Source organism: Triturus cristatus, chromosome 7 (assembly GCF_964204655.1).
Source record: "Triturus cristatus chromosome 7, aTriCri1.1, whole genome shotgun sequence".
NCBI classification, from domain to species: domain Eukaryota; kingdom Metazoa; phylum Chordata; class Amphibia; order Caudata; family Salamandridae; genus Triturus; species Triturus cristatus.
This window is the reverse complement of record NC_140590.1, coordinates 42,831,892-42,853,159: the sequence shown is the minus strand read 5'-3', so window position 1 is coordinate 42,853,159 and position 21,268 is coordinate 42,831,892. Positions and strand designations below refer to the sequence as shown.

At 51.4% G+C, this 21,268-nt stretch overlaps 1 protein-coding gene across 2 annotated transcripts in view; it reads left to right on the top strand.

The window, feature by feature from the left end:
- Window positions 1–21,268, top strand: part of LOC146808766 (uncharacterized) — a 62,841-nt gene that overhangs the window by 37,599 nt on the left and 3,974 nt on the right. Inside the window, exon 2 of one of the 2 annotated variants that reach the window (XR_014966257.1) lies at window positions 10,821–11,847. The exons of the other annotated variant lie outside the window; for it this stretch is intronic. The gene's annotated coding sequence lies outside the window, so the exon portion shown is untranslated. Of the gene's footprint in view, window positions 1–10,820; window positions 11,848–21,268 lie in introns of those variants that run through there. 2 annotated transcript variants of the gene reach the window in all.

The window sequence follows — 21,268 nt, the reverse complement described above, 5'->3', positions numbered from 1 at the left end:
TGTTAATATACAAATTAATCAGGGCAATCGGAGTGTCTGAGTCCAAAACAAGTAACAAAAATTGGAAATGAGTATCTTTGATAAGCTCTGTTGCCTTAAAGATGTTCAACTTATTTGACAAATAAATCATCAGTCCACCCTTAGCTCTACCGTGGGTAACGTCCACGGCTGGTGTGTGAAAGGTCTTAAAACCATTTATATGGACCAGATCCCTACTCCATGTTTCTTGTAGACAAATCAGATCGTAAGTCTGAATAAAGGCCTGCCACAATGGGTTACCAATCTTAGATTTGATACCAGCAATGTTCCTAGAACAAACATTACATAAAGGAGGACCCAAAGGGGGGAGATGGAAGAGTCCACACTCAGACCGACAGGTAGAGATACAAAACCACACTCACTCCGCTTCTCTAACCCACCAACCAGAGCCTCCGGCCCCCCTGTGAGACCCTCAGACGTTGAAGGACTAGGATCTAACCCCTTGCCTTCCTTGCTGTTTTCCCTTAAAGTAATAACAGGCATAAGATCCGTGACTATCTCTGGGGAGTTATAAAGGGAATAGAGTTGTGGTCAATCATTTGTGTCCAAACCGTTAAGGGTGTCAAAGGGATTAAACGTCGGGATACCATATCTCCCTCCCATGGACCCCCCCTGACTTAATGTTTGGCAACGAGGACCTGAAAACCTATCCAGGCGTTGGGGAGAGTAGAAAAAGCCAAGGGGGAGAATGTTAACAAAATCAGAACTAGCTGACCCAGTACAACCCCTCTCAATTATATTCCGAACCAATGGTGGTGACCGAAATGTTAAAATTACACAATCACCACTCAGAGATTTAGTTGACGGGCCTAGCCAACTAACTCTTCTAACCATCTTGAACTCAGGAAACAAGGAACTATTGGGTCCAAGCTTGGTAGAAAGGAAATGAAGTGCTTTATTCCTGAGAGTCGACCAGTGTTCGTAAACATTGGGAGGGAGAGGAGGAACATTTGCTAACACCACTGTATATGGAATAGCCTCAGGGGGCAAATTAAGAGTTGGTAAAATTGATATCGAATCAGCCTCCCTAATATCTTCAACTCTTCTCATAACAGTCTTAGAGTTGTTAGTTAGCACTTGAGGGGGACCGGATATACCTGCTACGCTAGGTTCTAAAACCCTGGGTTTATTAAACTCCAAACGTCCCAATTCCACATTGGTTTTAAATTGAACATGTTTTTCCAAGGCCCCCGTTATTTTTTTGGGATTACTATTTGCTTTCGGGCGGAGTCACTTGGGGTAAGATATGGGGTAATTTAACCTGCGTAGACTGCAGATTTCCGGTAAGCTGTTTCTCCATATTAATTACCCTGGATTCTATATTCGATACTTTAATACGAATGGGTTCTAGGAGAGTTGATATCAATATCTCCATTTTCCCCCAAAAACATTCCCCAACTACTGGTTCACCTGTACTAATCGAGGGAAAGACAATCTCTGTCTGCCTACTACCCTTATTACCTTTCGTTTAATTTATTATTGCAGTAGATTTACATTGCTTATGGGTAATCTTCCCTTTGGCAGTCAATACATTTGGTCCTTCCTTATTTATTTAGTTATTTATTATTATTTTTTTTTTTAAAAACCTTTATTACAATTTCAGAGAAATACAAGTATGGGCCTACAACCAACAGGCCGGCCGCTAAAATGCAGTGTAACCCTAGGCACAGCTGAACATTCACATCGATGAAGCAACAAAAAAGGGGTCACTGGAGAGTTAATCATCGCAGTCGGCCGCAGCCGCAGTCCATAAACAAACAAGAAAGGTTTCATATTTTTAAGAAACGAAAAACAGCAAACACACAAGGCAGAGGAAATCAATAGCAGTAGCATGTGCCCCTCGTATCGAGGGAGTAATCCAACCCGGGTAGACAGAGGGGGGGGGGGGGCAAGGCCGAAGAAACCAAATTCGCATGTTGCAGGAGCATACAGGAATGCGCGGGCTAGGGAGACAGAGCGGCATCTATCTCACGCATCTGAGGCGGGGCGCATATACCTCCACGATAGGAGTTCCAGGGACCCCACACCTTAATCCACTTCCCAGGCTTGCCTCTCGCCACATACACCGTTTTCTCTCTGAACATACACCAGTCCATGTGTTCTTTCCACTCGGAGACCGTGGGTGGCCTCTGGGAGCCCCACAATTGTGCAATGTCGCGCTTCGCTACCATATAGCCCAGAGTCACCCATTGCGTCTGCGTCACATTGTAATCAGTCGGCTCCCAGACATTCAGCAAACATCTTCGTGCCTCCGTCAACAAGGCAACATGCGTGACTTCTTCTAACACCGCATGCACTCTGCACCAAAACCGAGTCACCTCCGGACACTCCCACAGGATATGAAGGAAACTCCCCAGGAGTCCACAGCCTCGCTTACACAAACCATCCACCGAATACCCCATACGCATCAGAGCAGGCCCCGTGACGTACACTCTATGGAGTATTTTAAGCTGGACGAACCGCAACCGGGCCGGGATAGCCACCTCTTTCGGGGAGGCCACCGCCGACACCCAATCCTCGTCGTCCAGTTCTAAACCGTCGGCAATCCATGTCTCCCGCAATGAAGCCAGCAAACCCATCCGATCATTAATAAGCTTCTTATAAATCAGCAAAATGGTGCTATCCGGCACATAGCCGTCCAATATCCTGTCCTCCAACGGGGAATGCTCCGGAATAGCCGCCACGTCCGAAAACACGGAACACAAGGCATGATGGACCTGAGCATACCGATAGTATTCCCTATCATTCAACTGGTATTCAGTTTTCAGCATGTCGAACGTCTTAAATTTCCCTTTCGTCCAGAGATCCCCTACTGTGCTGATACCAATCGTATCCCACTTATCAAAGCCTTTCGTAGTATACAGATAACCCAAACGCTGGGACGCATACAATGGCGTAGCCCGAGTCAAACGATCCCTCCACCCCATCGCCGCATTTGCTGCATGCCACACCTGTACCGCGACCCGCGTCGGGCCCGTCAACCGCGCATCAAGGGACCCCGAGTATAGCGCTCGATTATAGTCTCCGCCCGGCAATAGCAATTTGTCCATCTCAAAAGCCGGGTTCAAAGCAGGGCCATACATCCCGTGATTGACGGCAGCCAACTGGGAGGCCCAGTAGTATCGCTTAATGTCAGGGAGGGCAACCCCCCCATCATACCACGGTAGAGTTAGTTTGGCAAGAGCAATCCGCGGCCGCCCATCCCAAAACAATCGACGCTGGAGACACTCCACATCCCGAAAATAACGGGCCGGCACTACGTCCATGGTGTTCTGCAGGGCGTACAAAAAGCGCGGCAGCAACATCATTTTGAACAGTGCTGCCCGGCCAAGTGGCGAGAGCGGCAACCGCCGCCAACCCGCCACATCCGCCCTTAGGCGCTGAAGGGGGGGGAGAAGATTCCGTTCATAGCGGGCCACCGGGTCCAGTGTTATAAAAATTCCCAAATACGTAAATCCCGACGGCGCAATCTGGATAGGGCACCCCCGCGGAAGGGGGGGGGGCCTCCCCGGAAAGAACGTATACACAGGACTTAGCCCAGTTGATGACCAATCCGGAATTGCGACCAAAGGAGCTCAAAACATCCACCAACACAATGAGCGATTTGCGCGGTGATGCAAGATACAAAAGGATATCGTCCGCGTATAGGGAGACCCGATCCTCGTATTCCGGCGTCCATCTAAGGCCACGCATCGAGGGTTCCCACCGCAACCACTCCGCAAGGGGCTCAAGACAAAGCGCAAAAAAGAAGAGGCGACAGTGGACATCCCTGTCGGGTGCCCCTACCCAAAACAAAGGGAGCCAACACACGTCCGTTGACCACCACCTGTGCCAGTGGATTGTCATAAAGCAATTTCACCCAACCGATAAAACCCGGGCCAAAACCAAACTTCGCCAATGCTGCCCAGATGTACGGCCATTCCAAGGTATCAAACGCCATGGTAGCGTCCAAGGACGCCAAAATGGCCGGCTCACGAATGAATGGAGCGCGAGCCAGGACGCCATGCAATCGCCGCAGGTTCAAAGCGGTATTGCGATGGGGTATAAAGCCGGATTGATCCTGATGAATCAGGTCGCCCACAACCCGGATCAGATGATTGGCCAGTACCTTGGCGAGGATTTTGGGCTCCGCGTTTAACAAGGAGATGGGCCTGTAAGAAGTACACCGATCCCGCGGCTTCCCCTCCTTATGGATAACCACAATAGTAGCAAGACGTTGGTCAGGGGGGAGGGAGCCCGCCGCCTTAGCCTCAAGGAACATGTCTCGGAGATAAGGCGCAATCACATCTGGGCGCAACTTGTATAATTCGATGGGAAGTCCGTTAGGACCCATGGCCTTACCCGAGGCAATAGAGCGAATGGCCAAAGCAATCTCATCTGGCGACAGGGCCGCATCCATCAATACTTTATCCTCATCAGATAGGGAAGGCAGAGTAATGTCTCGAAGCAGCAGTCGGGAGTCTTCCTCCGAGCGCTCTGAGACCGGAGAGTAGACCCCGTGAAAATACTCGGGGAAGCAATCAACTATATCACCGGGGTCCGTCACACACACACCGTCCACCCTCTCAACCTCCGGTACCACTCGACTCGCTCTCTCCTTCTTATCCAACCAAGCAATCAACTTCCCGGCCTTATCACCCATATCATACAAACGCCCCTGTTGCTCCCTGCTCATACTCCTAGCAGATTCAGTAACCAGCGCCTTATAGTCGGCCTGCTTAAGCTCCAACACATGCAATCTATCATCCGTAACACCTTGCTCCAAATCACTCTCCAACTCAGTGATCTCATCTTCTAGCCGAACAACCTCCTGCGCAGCGCATTTTTTGGTGTAGGAAATGAGAGATAGGGCCTGGCCCCGGATCACCGTCTTAAAGGCCTCCCAAAGGGAGATGGCGGAAGACACCAACCCCACGTTGTCATTAAAGTAGTGTTCCAGAGACTTAACCAAGTCTGCACGAATCATGGGGTTTCGTAGGTACCAGGGGTTGATCGGCGCCACCCTCCCCTCCGCCCCCAGGGCGATATCTAGGTGTAACAAGAGGGGGGAGTGATCTGATATACCGCGTGCCAAATGTCGCACCTCCCCGATCATCCCAGCTTGGGCCGCAGGCACTAGCATATAGTCAAGCCTCGAAAGACTACCATGGGCCCCGGAATGAAAGGTATACTGCGCCTGTCCAGGGTGTTTCAACCGCCAGCAATCTATCAGTCCCAGGGTATCCAGAAAGCCCACCAGCCAGTTCTGGGCCCGAGGGAGGTCCCTAGGGGGTATCGATCCTCAACTCCGGAAACCACAGCGTTAAAGTCCCCCCCCCCAGGACCAACACCCCCCCCGGAAGCCCAAGCAGCAGGCGTCCCAAATCGGCATAGGTGGCCGTCTGCAGGCCCGGCGGCACATAGACCGTGACCAGCGTAATCAACCTACCCTCCCACCTCCCCACCAGCGCAGTGTAGCGCCCTCTGTCGTCATGGAGCACCTCATCCACCACCAACGGGAGAGAGGTCCTGACTAAAATGCCCACTCCCCTCGAGCCAGAGGTGAAACCAGAATGGGCCAGAAGGCAATACCCTCGTCTGTTCATGGCATGGAAAGAGTTCCCTATGAGGTGCGTTTCCTGCAGGAACACAATGTCAGGCGAAATACATTTCAAGAACTGCAGGACTACCCCCCGCTTTATCCTGTCCCCCAGCCCATTCACATTCCAGGAAAGAAGTTTCAGCCCCCTACCCCCCATCCCTCCCAACACAAAACATCCCTCTCCCGGGGAGCACAATCATAGTAGCACAACATTAAATATTACCCCGCCTTGTGAAACAAACAAACAACCCCCAACCCCACCCCATCAACCCCAACAAAACTCCCCCCTCCCTGCACCCCTGCGTGAGCCCGAACAGCCCCCCCAACCTGCAGTGTGCCTGTCGCCCCAATATAAAATTCACTACAGAAAGGACAAAAAAAGAACCCCCAGAAGGAGGAAAGGGCCCCAGCAAGCCCCCCGCAACCTCCAAACACCACGGGGCAAAGTGTCACAAACTGGAGTCCAGTGCAGCCACAGGTGCAAAACGTTACCAGTGCAGTCCAGCGCCAAAATCACTGTTCCATTCCTACTGCGTCAGACCCTCTCCGCTCTCCGTCATCCGACCCTCCGGCTCCCGACTCTTGGGCAGGGCATCCAGCCACTCTCCCACCGCCTCCGGCCGGTCGAAGAAGTGTGAGCGACCATCTAGCTCGACCCGCAGCCTACCCGGGAATAGCATCGCATACTTGAAGTCCATGTCTCTCAAGCGCCGTTTGATGGCCGAGAAACCCATCCGTTGCTTTTGAACCGCTTGCGTAAAGTCTGGGTAAAAGCTAACATTAGAGTTCTCAAATCGTAATGGCCCAGCCACCCTCGACGCCTGCAGGATAGCGTCTCTATCCCGAAAATTAAAAAGTCGGGCAATGATCGGCCGCGGGGGGGCCCCCACCTTAGGCGCACCCCCTAGAACCCTGTGGGCCCGTTCAACAGCGAAGAACTTGCTCAGCCCTTTGGGTGCTAGATGAGTCACCACTAGATCCTCCACAAAGAGATCCACAGCAGACTCCTCCGATCGTTCGGGCACGCCGATAATGCGGACGTTGTTCCGCCTGGCCCTGCCTTCAGAGTCCTCGAGGCGACGCTCAGTCAGGTCACTAGTGAGCTGTAACCTCCACACCGTCGTCTGCAAAGCGGCCACATCTACTGTTAGGCTCGACGATGCTTGGGCCAACGAGTCGACCCGGTCATTGGTTTTCGACAGGTCCGCTCTGACCAAGGTGACATCAATCAGCACCGAGTCCAATTTGTTGGCCAGAGTATCCAGTTGTTGGTTCACAGTCACCTTCATCTCCTCAATGGCCCCCATGACATCCAGCAGAGTCAATTCGGGTGATGCGCCCGAGGCCTCCTTGGGCGGCTCAGGCGATTTACGTGATCCACTAGGGGATCCCTTTGGCTGCGCATAGCGGTCCATATTGTTGGCCTGGGAATAGGCTCCCCTCCGGATAGATTTGGGTTTCAGTTTGTCGCCATCCACTCTTGTCGTCATCGTCAGCGATCAGCAAGGTCAGCACCCTCCAGCACCCGGAGGAAGGCTAGGAGATCCGGACCGCTAGCTGAAGTAGGCCCGTTTACAGGTCAAGACTAGGCTTTGCACTCCGTACTCGGCGCAGCTCTCCCAATGTCTCCTCATCAGTGTCAGTAGACCAACTCGAAACCGAAAGTGAAAGTGCGGGGTCCGGGGCAGGCCCAGCCTGGCATGCCGCTGTTGTTCACTTCGCAGCCGGGCACCTCACCAACCCGAGTCCGGGACCAAGGCCGGAGAAGGCCGCAAACTTCAGATCGCCAAAAAACCGGTTCCCGGAGTCCAATTTCGATTCGGAAAACGAGTGGCACCTTAGCGCAAGATCATAACCAAAAGCCCGTCGAAAAAATCAGGATTATGACAGGATAGACGTGGGAGGTTGCGGAGGCCCTCGGGAGCCACAAGCCTACGCGGCCATCTTGGTTGCGCGCTAGGCTCCTCCCCTGGTCCTTCCTTATTAATATGATTTTTTTTACGCTTTGCCTTCTGCCCTCTAGTTGTTACTCGAGGACTGTGACTATCTAAACTAACAATTGATGCCGAAACCAAGGGCGAACTTAAACACGAGTCAGACCCTCCTTTCTCTATTGAATCCTTAGGCAAGGGTGTGATCTCAGAGGATATATTTGCTGGAGGAATTGTTGGTGTTAAAGATAACCTGGTAATAATAGGCATAGAGGGAGATGACAAGTTAGGCAAGATAGAAACAAAGTCCTGGACAGAATGTGTCGATCGAACTCCAGGGAGGCCAGCAAAAGAAGGCACTAACATCGAGTCCTGGGAGTTTATTGTAAGCAACGAAACATTTGTAGCAGGCAAGGGAGGAAGTGTGCCAACTGGAAGAGAGAGTCGCCTTTCTGTGCTTTCAATAGTAGAAGCAACTACCCCAATAGTTTGCTGCAGCATTCGATCAATCGCTGTCAAACTAGGAAGGGGAGTATTAGGAACTACTTTTTGCTTAGTAGCAGGACAGAGTTGGGGGAAAGTACTCTTCCCCATTATTTACCACAACAAGGGATCAGTGTCCAAATTAATAACAATATGAATACGTTACTGACCAAGTAAAAACTAGTAGCGTGATTTACATATAGTACTTAAAAAGTCACTTGACTCATTACTTCAAGAGTCGCTGAAACCAAGAGACATGGCCCAGCCCAGCCTCTACAGGCCCCTGACGGCCACGGACGGTCCCGCCCCTATCCCGGGCTTCTCCCGGCGCGTCCTGGGGCATTAGAATCAGGGCGGCCTGCCCAAGGGAGTCCTGGGGCCTGTAGTTGTGAACGGCGTGACCGGCGGAGCCAAACCCAGCCGGCCAATGTCCCGGATAGGTCACAAGGGCTCAGGAAATGGAAGCGGAGCAAAGCCCGGCCACAAAAACAACCACGGAGCCAAGCCCGGTAAGTAGTCGATCAGCCTGTCCACGGGGCCCTCGAGATCTCTGCCCTCTCTGCTACCCCACGGCACAGGGGCGATGACCTCCACTCTTCACAGGCCTCTCCGCAAGGCCCTGCTGAGACAAATATTATGACTGGGTTATGGGTCTCAAAATCCAACCTGTGGGCCACGTCCCCCCCCCCCATTCAACACGACCTCGTGGCCTGCACACCGAGCCAGCCGCAGGCCCGCAGCTGCTGCAACAACCACCGGTGTAAAGCGCGACTCGCAGCAGCAGCTGGGAGGGAGAATGTCCACAAATGTAGGACCACACACCGCCCACAGGCGGTACAGCAGTCCAAAATCGTAGCCCCTCCGCTAATGGCAGCTTCACGCCTCCACGATGAGAGGTCTTACCTCTCGGCACTGCCTGAGACCCTCGCCTCAATGAATGCCTGGGCAGGAGGGGTTGGCTGCAGCTCCCCTACTCAAGCTGCCTCCTTCACCGTGAGTCGCATGGCAATTAGGGTGTTAGTTCGCTCTCTTCCTCCCCGTGGAATCCCGAGGGCAGGGTCCGACCAACAATCGCTGCACTCCCACCCGTCACCGACGGTGACGGCGTGGCTCCCCCGTCCCGGCCCGCTACGGTGTCATCAAGGGACAGGTACTGATCTGTATTCGAGTTCTGGTAATTCCAGGGGCTCTGATTACGGGCCCGGGCCCACCCAACTCGGGGATGAAACGGCTGGGTAACGGTCCGGCGGCTCGCAGCTCGTCCCTCCATGCAGAATTGTGGTCAGTGGGCGGAGTTAGGGAGAGCAAGTAGAGCCATGACAATCAAGTCAAAGCAAACATACTTACAGGTAGGTAGCCATCTTTACAATGAGGGTGTCTGGGGGTGGGGGCCTGCACTACTACTCCCACCATGCCCCCTGTCCCACACCTGAGCAGGATGGGTCCCTCCCCTACCCTACCCAGAAGCATGTGTCAGCCATTGCACAACCCTCATCAAACTTACAGGTAGGTAGCCATCTTCCCTGGGAGGGTGTTTGTGGCTGGGAGTGCTGCACTACTACTCCCAACATTCCCTGTGTCCCACACCTTAGCAGGATGGATCCCTCCCCCACCCCACCCAGAAGCATGTGTCAGCCATTACACAACCCTCATCAAACTTACAGGTAGGTAGCCATCTTCACAATGAGGGTGTTTGTGTCAGGGAGGGCTGCACTACTACTCCCACCATGCCCCCTGTCCCACACCTCAGCAGGATGGAGCACTTCACCACCCCACCCAGGAGCAGTTGGAAGCCATTGCAGTACAACAAACAAATTTACAGGCCATCTTCACAATGAGGTTGTCTGGGGGTGGGGGGCCTGCACCACTACTCCCACCATGCCCCCTGTCCCACAGCCTAGCAAGATGGATCCCTCCCCCACCCACCCAGGAGCAGTTGGAAGCCATTGCAGTACAACAAACTCACAGGTAGGTAGCCATCTTCACAATGAGGGTGTCTGGGGGTGGGGGGCCTGCACTACTACTCCCACCATGCCCCCTGTCCCACAGCCTAGCAAGATGGATCCCTCCCCCACCCCACCCAGGAGCAGTTGGAAGCCATTGCAGTACAACAAACAAACTCACAGGTAGGTAGCCAGTACGTGCACCCACACATTTTCCCCAAATTAAATGGTGCCATATGACAACACCAGCCCTCACATTGCACAAAGAGCCATACCTACCCCATTGCCAAGCACAGTGTGCACACAGGTAAGCCAAGGAAACTGTCACAACCACCAAAGTGTGACACACCAATGCACAAGTAGAAGAAAGCCTGGGCACAATCATGCACAGCAACTAGTTACATGTGCATCACCATGGGGCAAGTGCAACTAGGACCATTCCAAAAATATGAAAGCATGTGTGGTGGCACAAATCAAATTATGCACATGACAGGACAAAGGGTTGCAAGAGATGACAATGGCCAGTCCATGGCCAGATGTGACTTCTGCTAGGTCAGACAACTAAACCATGAGTCCACAATTAAACACATGTTGTGCCAGGCCCTAGATGGCAACAAGTCCCAGTAAACCTCAATTGGACACGGTTCGCATGGTATGCCCTGACACCTCGCACCATGGACAAGTAATGCTTGTACCACTGTATCATGTCAGGGAGCACAGTACTGCACACAGTCAACAATGTGTTGATATGTCAATTGTGCAGTGTACAAAATGTGAATGACACACAGCTAACCCAAAGCTTGCCGGGTGCACTGCAATGACCATTTCCCATCTGACCCACAGGTGACCAAGAACTCACTGCAGAGGACAACACCAGCAACCTGCAGAGCCAGTCTCCACCCCCGTACAAGGACTCTCGGATGTTGACTCCCAGGATTACGTGGACGATGAGCTCGAGGCTGGCCCATCTGGTGTGCCAGGGAGCAACAGGTCCCAGGACCCCAGCGTCCCCCCCACCACATCTGCGGCAACAACAACTCCACCGCAGACCCCTGCTGTTACGGCCTGGGCAGCCACAGCCACCACCACCACCACCACCAGTGCTGCCGGCAACACCCTCCCTGTCCCAGAGGATGCCCCGCACACACCACCCATGGAGGAGGACAGGAAGAGGATGCGGGTGCCCACAGTGGTGAGGCAACAGGTCCGTGGCAGCAGGGCAGGTGGGAGGGGCAGGGTCACCCAGGGACACCAGGAGGTTGGGACCCACTCCCTGGAACACATCACCAGAGTCCTGGGCGCATACGAACAGACCTAGGGACGAACGGGCCGGTCGGACGATCTGTTGCACGAGCTCATCCTGCTGATGAGGTCCATCGACAGACGCACGGGACAAATAGTGGACCTCTTGGGCCAGCAAGTGGCGGTATTGAGGGACAGGCATGCGTCCCAGACAACACCTCCGCCTCCCTCTGGTGGGCTGCACACTGACAGTTCACCACCCTCCCCTGCGCCCACAGAGAGGGGTGAGTCCTCAGACCCCACTGACCCTGCAGCAGGCCCCCCCCTGCCAAACGACAAAGGGGCCGTCCCAAGATGACCCTGGGAGTATCTGGAGGCAAAGCACCTGCCAGACGCAAGTCATGGAGCCAGTCATGATGGCAACCCTCTCCACCACTGCATTGACTCATTTTACTGTCCTACCCCACACTGCCTTGTGAATGGCATCTGCCTGTTGGACTGGGTCACCACAGCAATGTGGTGACTACTCGACCATCTCATCTACCACGACTGTCAACTCACTCCCCCCCCCAATGGAAATGTACACCCCCTTGCATCTCACCATAGTAAATAAAATATCCTCACACACATGTTGTTGTGTCTGCTCCGTCTTTATTGCAGGGTGTACAGTCTTCAACATGATCACAATGTACCCGGACCATGGGCTGTATGTAGGCAAGGAGAAGTCGAAGGCACCTAGGGAAACACAACAGAACAACTGTCACTGGTCTGGTTGTGGCATCACAGACATCACACAAGCCCTAACACCAGGATAACCCAACATGCACATGTCACAATGGCCCCCAAGTGTCAACATACACGTCCCATTGATGTTCCCAAATGACATTTCCAACCACCACTGAGTCTACAACTGGTTGATGCTACAATTCTCACATGCCCCTTCACGACAACAGCAATCACATCAGACAATGGGTATGTTGTATATTGCCACCCACCATCAAGTGAAGTAGCGGGTGATGAGCAGGTCAACACCTTCCTCCTCTCCATTGTCCACTGTCCTCATCACTGTACACGGCTGGGTTTGCAGGCTGGGGCCTTGGGTCCTCACCATCATCCAGGAGCAGCGGAATCTCCCTGCGAATGGGTAGGTTGTGGAGCATGCAGCATTCAACAACAATCTGACACACCTTCCCGGGAGAGTATGCCAGTGCACCTCCGGTCTTGTCCAGGCACCGGAAAGGTGACTTGAGCAGGCCAAAAGTGCGCTCCACCACACAACGTGTCCTCCCATGGGCCTCATTGTAGCGGACTTCAGCCGGAGACATGGGATTCCGCAGTGGGCTCAACAACCAGGGACGGTTGGGATATGCAGAGTCACCTAGGTATGACAAAGACAAATAGACATTGCAATGTCGCAGAGTCTCAGGGGAGCAGGTCACACACACAGCACGTCACACGACTAGGCTTACTCACCCACAATCCATGTACGCTCTGGAAGATTAGCCATCAGCTTGGGCACTATGCTGTTCCTCAGGATGTAGGAGTCTTGGGCCGAGCCTGGGAATTTGGCACACACCTGCGAGATGGTCATATCTGCCAGGCACACCACCTGCACATTGATGGAGTGGTAGTGCTTGCGATTGCGGTAAATGTGCTCACTTGCCTGTGGTGGCACAAGAGCGACATGGGTGCAATCAATGGCCCCAACAACATTGGGGATGTGTCCAAGGGGATAGAAGTCTCCCTTCACAGCTGGCAATTCAGCAACCCTGGGGAAATGGATATATCTGTCCTTGTATAGCATCATGGCGGACAGTACATCACGCAGCACCATGCTGAACATCGGTTGTGCCATCCCACCAGCGCTGGCCACAGTTTCCTGGAACGATCCTGTTGCAAAAAAATGCAGGGCTGCCATCACCTTATAAGTAGGGGTGAAAGCTGTTGGATATGTCCTGCGTGGCTGCAGGTGGGGCTCCAACAGATCACAAAGGGTTTTCAGGGTGGCTCTGTCCAGGCGACATTTGCGTATGAGCGCAACATCCTCCATGTCCTCCAGCACCGTCAAGTGACAAATCAAATTTGGCCTCCTCCTATTGGAGTTGATAGTGGACACATGTCAATATAATACACCAAGAGATGTGCACAGCATATCACGTTCAGGATGACACAACGACAACAATTACTGACATCTAGAGTGACTAACCAACCAGCTTACATGGAGGGACACCTTCAGCTACACAAAGGGCACACGTGTCAACTTACACAAGACAAGTACCTCAAACACCACCTTTGGCTATGTGAATGCACATAGGGATATGGCCACAATACACATGTGCACGCCTGGGAGTCTAGCATCCAGCATATGTGTAACTAATCAAAACCACTGTCTCCTACCTAGCTGCTGTACCGGTCACACCTTGATGCGTCATTACAACCTGGCACTCATCCACCACACAATGACCACAGTCGGCGCTGGAATGATGAATGTGTTCATGAGCAGACATGATGTGTGACAGATGGACATCACCATTGCATGGCACCCATATCGCGGTAGCTACCGCCTGGCACCACCGGTGTGTCCCCAGCACCCCCATTCACACCAGTGCAGTACTCATAGGCATGGACACATGTGGAAATGGCGGTTGGCATGCTCCGCCGCCAGAATGGCCGTGCCTCGTGTCAATGCATGGCACCCATATCGCGGTAGCTACTGCCTGGCACCGGCGGTGTGTCACCAGCACCCCCATTCACACCAGTGCAGTACTCGTAGGCATGGAGACATGTGGAAATGGCGGTTGGCATGCTCTGCCACTAAAATCGCGGTAGCGCACCCCGGGCCCCAGCGGTGTTACACCGCCATGGAGCTCGCCCTAGAGCCAATGGGAAACTCAATAGCGGTGGCATGATGCAATTTTGAAGATTGCGGTAGGCGTGCTCCGCCACCGCGGAGGTGGTCATTGGCTGCATTTGAAAGATGCACCATCGCGGTAGCGCACCCCGGGCCCCAACGGTGTTACACCGCCATGGAGCTCACCCTTGAGCTAATGGGAAGCTCGATAGCGGTCAAAAGAAAGAGTATGCAGTTCCTCAGAGAAAAGGGGGAGTGAAAGTGTGGAGAAGAGACCGTTAGAAAGAGGAATTCCTCTATTCGGAACTAGGGTCCTCACACACCCAGCAAGCTAGGTGTCATGCTTCATCATATGGACCTGCTCCTCGTCGGGCCGGCGCTGCAATGCCCGACGGGCACCCTTTTTATATTTACTTTTTGAGGAGAATACCTACTCACTGTATAGGATAGTGTGACACTTGGTGACAATGGACGCATACTCGTGTCATTCGGTCGAGGGGGTAATCACTACTGTGTGAGATCTACCTGTACAGTACTAATTTTAATCACTGCCTATGCTTGGGTTGCCTTCCTAAAAACTTTCTTTTTTTCTTAGGTCCCCTTAGACATATGGCGAGATCGTTTTCCATATAACGTGTGGCAGGTAACAATTGTACTCACCACGTTGTGTAGATTATTGACAGTTCAGTAGGTCCTGAAGAATTGCCACGGATCATTAGGACTACCGGGCAAGAAACATGTTGACCACCACAGAAGAGCATAGCCAAGCTGAATCATAATATCAGCCAGCTGCCACTCTGTTTTCATTTTAATCAAGTGGAGAGCCACTCCTAATAAAATCCTATTTTTGGACTCTCCAACTTGTTTTAACCACACACTCGCACTCACATCTACACCACTAGGTCCCTCTCACACACACTGCATCATACGGCCAGGAACTAAAGATCTCCGCTAAAGAGCCCCTTTTAAGGGTGCCCGTCGGGCATTGCAGCGCCGGCCCGACGAGGAGCAGATCCATATGATGAAGCATGACACCTAGCTTGCTGGGTGTGTGAGGACCCTAGTTCCGAATAGAGGAATTCCTCTTTCTAACGGTCTCTTCTCCACACTTTCACTCCCCCTTTTCTCTGAGGAACTGCATACTCTTTCTTTTGACATGATTAATTGGGCACGTATGCTGGACCTCCTGTAAACAAAAGCCCGCCAGTCCCCCCTTTTTGATAACATAGTTTAATGCACGGGCCTCCCCCGTGGGACGTTATTTAGGATACCACACGGTGCTAATTGCACTAAGTGGACCATCTTTATTTCACAAGCGCCGTTCACTTAACGGCTGCTGTGTGTTGACCTACCTACCATGGAGGACAACTTAGGACTCCGCTTCAATGATGAAGCTGTAGCCGATATCTTAAGAAAAACTCCCTCCCTTCTTGGGGCCCGGGGTTCTGTGGCCTCAGGGTCACAATCAGAAGACTGGACCTCACTCACAGCATTAAAAAGGGAATGGGTCAAGATCACGCTGCATGGGGCATTAATGACGGAATATCTAAGAGCCAATATAGCTCCCAGTGGACTCATCATCAACATTTTTCCTAGGCTATTTCTGGAAGACCCAACTTTCAAGAAAGAATGGTGCCTAGTCTCTTGGAAGTGCACCAGAGACCTCTTGGTTCTCATTATTAATACGGCCCAACGATTAGCAGATGCCCTATTAGCGAGAATTCAGGCAGCAGAGAGTGCACTTAAATCCACAACCCAGAACACCGCTTTCAAAGCGAAACTGGCGGAAATAAACAGTGAGATCTCTGAAAATAAGGAGTATCTACTCAAATTAAAGATAACCAAACTTCAGAAGGACATTCAGAAGTTTGATAAAGAGAAGATCTATCCCTATCTGAAAGCAGACTTCCAGACAACTAAGAATAGTTATTCATCTGATGATAGTCCCGACAACTCAAGAAGGGGGTCAACGAGTAGTGACTCGAGCTCAAACAGTTGGGGAGGTAACCAGCAGAAAAGGAATTTCCAATCTCCATACCCCCTTTACAGTAACGCTCCGGTCTATACAGGCCCACCACAACCCCCCTTTTGGCAGTTTCCTATGTATCCGCATGGACAGCCCCAGTTCTATCCCCCAGGCAACCCTCCTTTTTTAGACAGAGGTTGGGGCAGAGGAAGAGGGCGAAAAAGAGGGGCCCCCAAGGTAGTTCAATGGCAGGATCAGGAACAATTCCCATCGGCTCCCAGGGGCAGGGACAGAGGGAAAAAGAACTAGTTGTGAATCTGTCTGACAGACCCTTGAGTCCCTTGGAAGAGGCGGTCCTCGACAAGGTACTCGGTTCTGTCCCTACACCGAGAACAGACAGATTTAGAGACAATTGTGAGATCCATGAATTCCTCAGAAAAATACGTTTAAAGGCATTCTTTCAAGACCAACCAGTTGTTGAATCCACGGACACTGGTTTACGTAATCCATCCAGATTTACTCCCACTAATAGTATGGTCCCCCCGGAAGTACTTACATTTGAAAAAGCTGTTCTCCGTGACCTGGGCACGATTCCTGCTAAATGTACTTTTCACAACATGTCCAATGAGGAATTGTCAGCAGCGAGAACCTTAGCCAATGATAACAATATCATTATCAAACAGGCTGACAAGGGTGGGGCTACTGTGATACAAAACACTATTGATTATGACCGAGAGTGTAGACGACAACTTGACAACACAAGGTACTACACTCCTATCTCCATTGACCCCACACCTAGACTTACCACCAAGATCGTGACCATCACCTTTGAAGCAGAAAGCAATGGTTGGATCAGTAAAAAGGAAGCTGAATTTCTCAACACAAAGGAGCCTAAGATCCCATACTTTTACACGCTGCCCAAGATACATAAGGGCACAACACCGGTCCCAGGGCGTCCTATTGTATTGGGTATAGGTTCACTTTTGGAACCTCTTTCCAGGTTTGTTGACCATTTTTTACAACCCTTGGTCAAAAAAACTCCCTCCTATATCCGCGACACTACGGATATCCTGCAGGTTATAGAGGAGATACACGACACAAGCAATATTGACCTGTTGGTCACGCTGGACGTGGAGGCATTATATACTAATATCCCCCAGCGTGCCACTCTGACGGCTATTGAGAGTGCCCTTATGAGAGAGGAATGGACATCACCTACCCCCATCTCCTTTGTTATGGAATGCGCCACACTGGCTCTTACTGAGAACTATTTTGAATATAACAAACAGCTGTTCCATCAATCGCAGGGCACTTCGATGGGTAGCACCTTTGCCCCTAGTGTGGCTTGTATTTACATGGCCACCTTTGAGGAGGAAGTCATCAGGCACCCCAGCAACCCTTATATCAACAATTTAACCTTGTGGAGGCGCTTCATAGATGATATTTTAATCTTCTGGAAGGGGGACCAGCAGACGTGTCTAGCATTCTGCGAATGGATCAACGCACAGAATCTATTTCTGAAATTCACACACACCATCTCTGACTCCAATGTACCTTTCTTGGACCTCATGGTCACACTAGAGGACACAGGCCTTAGCACTACACTTTACAAGAAACCTACAGACAGGAACAGTTTACTCCTATACAGTAGCCATCACCCTAGGGCCCTAAAGGACAATTTGCCCTTTGGGCAGTTCCTCCGTATCAGGAGGAACTGTTCCTCCACGAATGATTACCTAACTGAAGCCCACCAATTGAGTTCTAACCTTAGACAAAGAGGTTATCCTGACCGCCAGGTAAAAAACTCATTAAAGAGGGCTCGTAATAATCCACGAGAAATCCTACTACAACCCAATAGTAAGGAAAAGTCAGAGACATTGACCTGTGTCACATCCTTCACTCCTGACTCTACATGCATAAAAGGTATTATCAAGAAACACTGGGGGATTCTCACTGCAGGTGACCTCACTATCCCGCCCCCACGTTTTGCCTTTAAACGCACCCAAAATCTGAAGGATATCCTGATTAACACAAGACCGAGACAAACTAACCACCAGGATCAAAGCACCCTCTGGGGTCTCCCCCCAGTGAAAGGACACTACCCATGTGGATCGTGTACTGTATGCCATCAAACTGCGGTGATTAAGGATGTGGTTTTTTCAGACTCCTTTACCTGGAGGATACAGCGGCATACCAATTGTAACACCACTCAGTGTATTTACTTAATAACCTGCCCATGTGAAAAGAGGTATGTAGGCATGACCATGCGACCAGTAAAGACACGAATAACAGAGCACAAGAGTAATGTGAGATGCCAGAGAATAACCACCAAACTTTATACCCACTGCAAAGAAAATAACCACACACCAGACTCCCTTAGATGGCTAATACTTGAGGCACACCCTAGGATCACACAAAGAGCCTTATTTAAGATCGAACAGCGATGGGTGCATCGTCTGAGGACAGACCTAGAAGGCTTGAATGATCAAATCCCATGGGCAGTACTCATGGACAGATAATACAGACTTTCTCTCACGTTGCTACTCCGATAACTGTGTTCTCTAAGGAGTAGACTTATCATGAACTCGCCACCCTGGGCCTTCCCCCTAGTGTGGTTGTGCTTTATTTTGTTTCCTAGTTACCCTGTGGACACTTGTTAGGTTCACTCACTCTATGATGGCCGACATCATAACTTATTCACTCTATGGATGCAGCCTCATATGCCATACACTGACACGTGCTTCTAGCTAGCCGACCCACCATTCAGTCTGCATGGCCACCGAATTGTCACACCCAAGCTTTCAGGACAATGTATTCCACCCTTTGACTCAGCAGGATTTACATCACTAATCAATGAGAAATGATGATTTTACTTATAATGACCACATCTTAAGATGGCCGCTGCATTTGACACTCCCTTTCATAGATCCAGCTTCACGCTCTCACACTACACACTTTCGGGTAATCTGCCCGCCCCCAACCAAACACACCAGCCTGTATATCTATCAGGTACCTTGCCGGGTATTACTCCTCCCGGGTTGAGTGGCGCGAGGGTAGGTTGACGGCCCATTCCGGCAACAACCTTCAAGTAAGTGTAACGGCGATACTGCAATGCGCCCGGTTGATAGTGATGGGTCATGACAGTGGTTTGAATGCGTGTCCGCGACTCACGGGGCGATGGTAAAAAGTGAATGGAATCCCGCAGCTGAACTTGGGAGTAATGACTAAGACGCGGTGTTGTCAGTGCTCCCTTGTATATAGGTTTTGACACTATACGCTGTCAGTGTACTGCACCAGCTGTTCATCTATCGGTTCTTTGGCGCACTTTGCTTGGCACTCCGTGGGGTCTGGGAGCAACCCAGGGTTCTCGCCGGTTCCTCTTCACCGTGACGGCAGACCGGGCCTGCCCTAGACTCCACTTGTGGTGTGGGCGACTGCGTTGCGGTGCCTTTATTCCGTGGCTACGCATCTCTGGCTGGCAGATACCTTGTCTGGGCTGGCATTCACGATCCATGCGCCTCTGGTGTGACTCCTTTTAAGTTTGCCTCGTGGTGCTTCTTTATTATTTCACAATCCCGTCTGTTTCATGACTCGCATTACTTCAGCTCATATGACGGGATCGCACACGGGCGATATTGTTTTACGTGTGCTGACACTACATGTCGGGCCAGTTGCCCTCCATGTTTTACTTTGTTTTCCATTTAACATTTTGTTTCTCATTAGGACACCAGAATCTTGGTGTCCCGGTGGCGCCACGGCCACGGACAGGAGCAGGGATTCACACCACAATAGGTGAGTGCCATGTTACCCCTCAATGAAGAAACTCGTTGTTACTTTATAATTACTTCCTCATAGGGAACACAACACTTCCAGTCTTCTGTTTTTATGTTGCTTGTTTTTATATTCACTTTTTGAGGAGAATACCTACTCACTGTATAGGATAGTTTGACACTTGGTGACAATGGACGCATACTCGTGTCATTCGGTCGAGGGGGTAATCACTACTGTGTGAGATCTACCTGTACAGTACTAATTTTAATCACTGCCTATGCTTGGGTTGCCTTCCTAAAAACTTTCTTTTTTTCCTAGGTCCCCTTAGACATATGGCGAGATCGTTTTCCATATAACGTGTGGCAGGTAACAAGTGTACTCACCACGTTGTGTAGATTATTGACAGTTCAGTAGGTCCTGAAGAATTGCCACGGATCATTAGGACCACCGGGCAAGAAACATGTTGACCACCACAGAAGAGCATAGCCAAGCTGAATCATAATATCAGCCAGCTGCCACTCTGTTTTCATTTTAATCAAGTGGAGAGCCACTCCTAATAAAATCCTATTTTTGGACTCTCCAACTTGTTTTAACCACACACTTGCACTCACATCTACACCACTAGGTCCCTCTCACACACACTGCATCATACGGCCAGGAACTAAAGATCTCCGCTAAAGAGCCCCTTTTAAGGGTGCCCGTCGGGCATTGCAGCGCCGGCCCGACGAGGAGCAGGTCCATATGATGAGGCATGACACCTAGCTTGCTGGGTGTGTGAGGACCCTAGTTCCGAATAGAGGAATTCCTCTTTCTAACGGTCTCTTCTCCACACTTTCACTCCCCCTTTTCTCTGAGGAACTGCATACTCTTTCTTTTGACATGATTAATTGGGCACGTATGCTGGACCTCCTGTAAACAAAAGCCCGCCAGTCCGCCCTTTTTGATAACAAAGCTCGATAGCGGTGGCATGATGCAATTTTGAAGATCGCGGTTGGCGTGCTCCGCCACCGTGGAGGCGGTCATTGGCTGCATTTGAAAGATGCACCATCGCGGTAGTGCACACCGGGCCCCAGCGGTGTTGCACCGCCATGGAGCTCGCCCTAGAGCCAATGGGAAGCTCGATAGCGGTGGCATGATGCAATTTTGAAGATCGCGGTAGGCGTGCTCCGCCACCGCGGAGGCGGTCATTGGATGCATTTGAAAGAGGCAGACATGGACCACCAATTGCTGCAGCTTGGCACCTTTGAAACGACCCCAGGGGGCTATATATGTGGCAGTGAGAATCACATTGTCACTGCTCACAGAGCCTGCTGCCTGAGACCCCTCACCTGCTGCTGCCTCCAGGGACTGCTACCTGACACCCCTCAAGTGCTGCTGCCTCCAGGGACTGTTGCCTGAGACCCCTCACCTGCTGCTGCCTCCAGGGACTGCTGCCTGACACCCCTCACCTGCTACTACCTC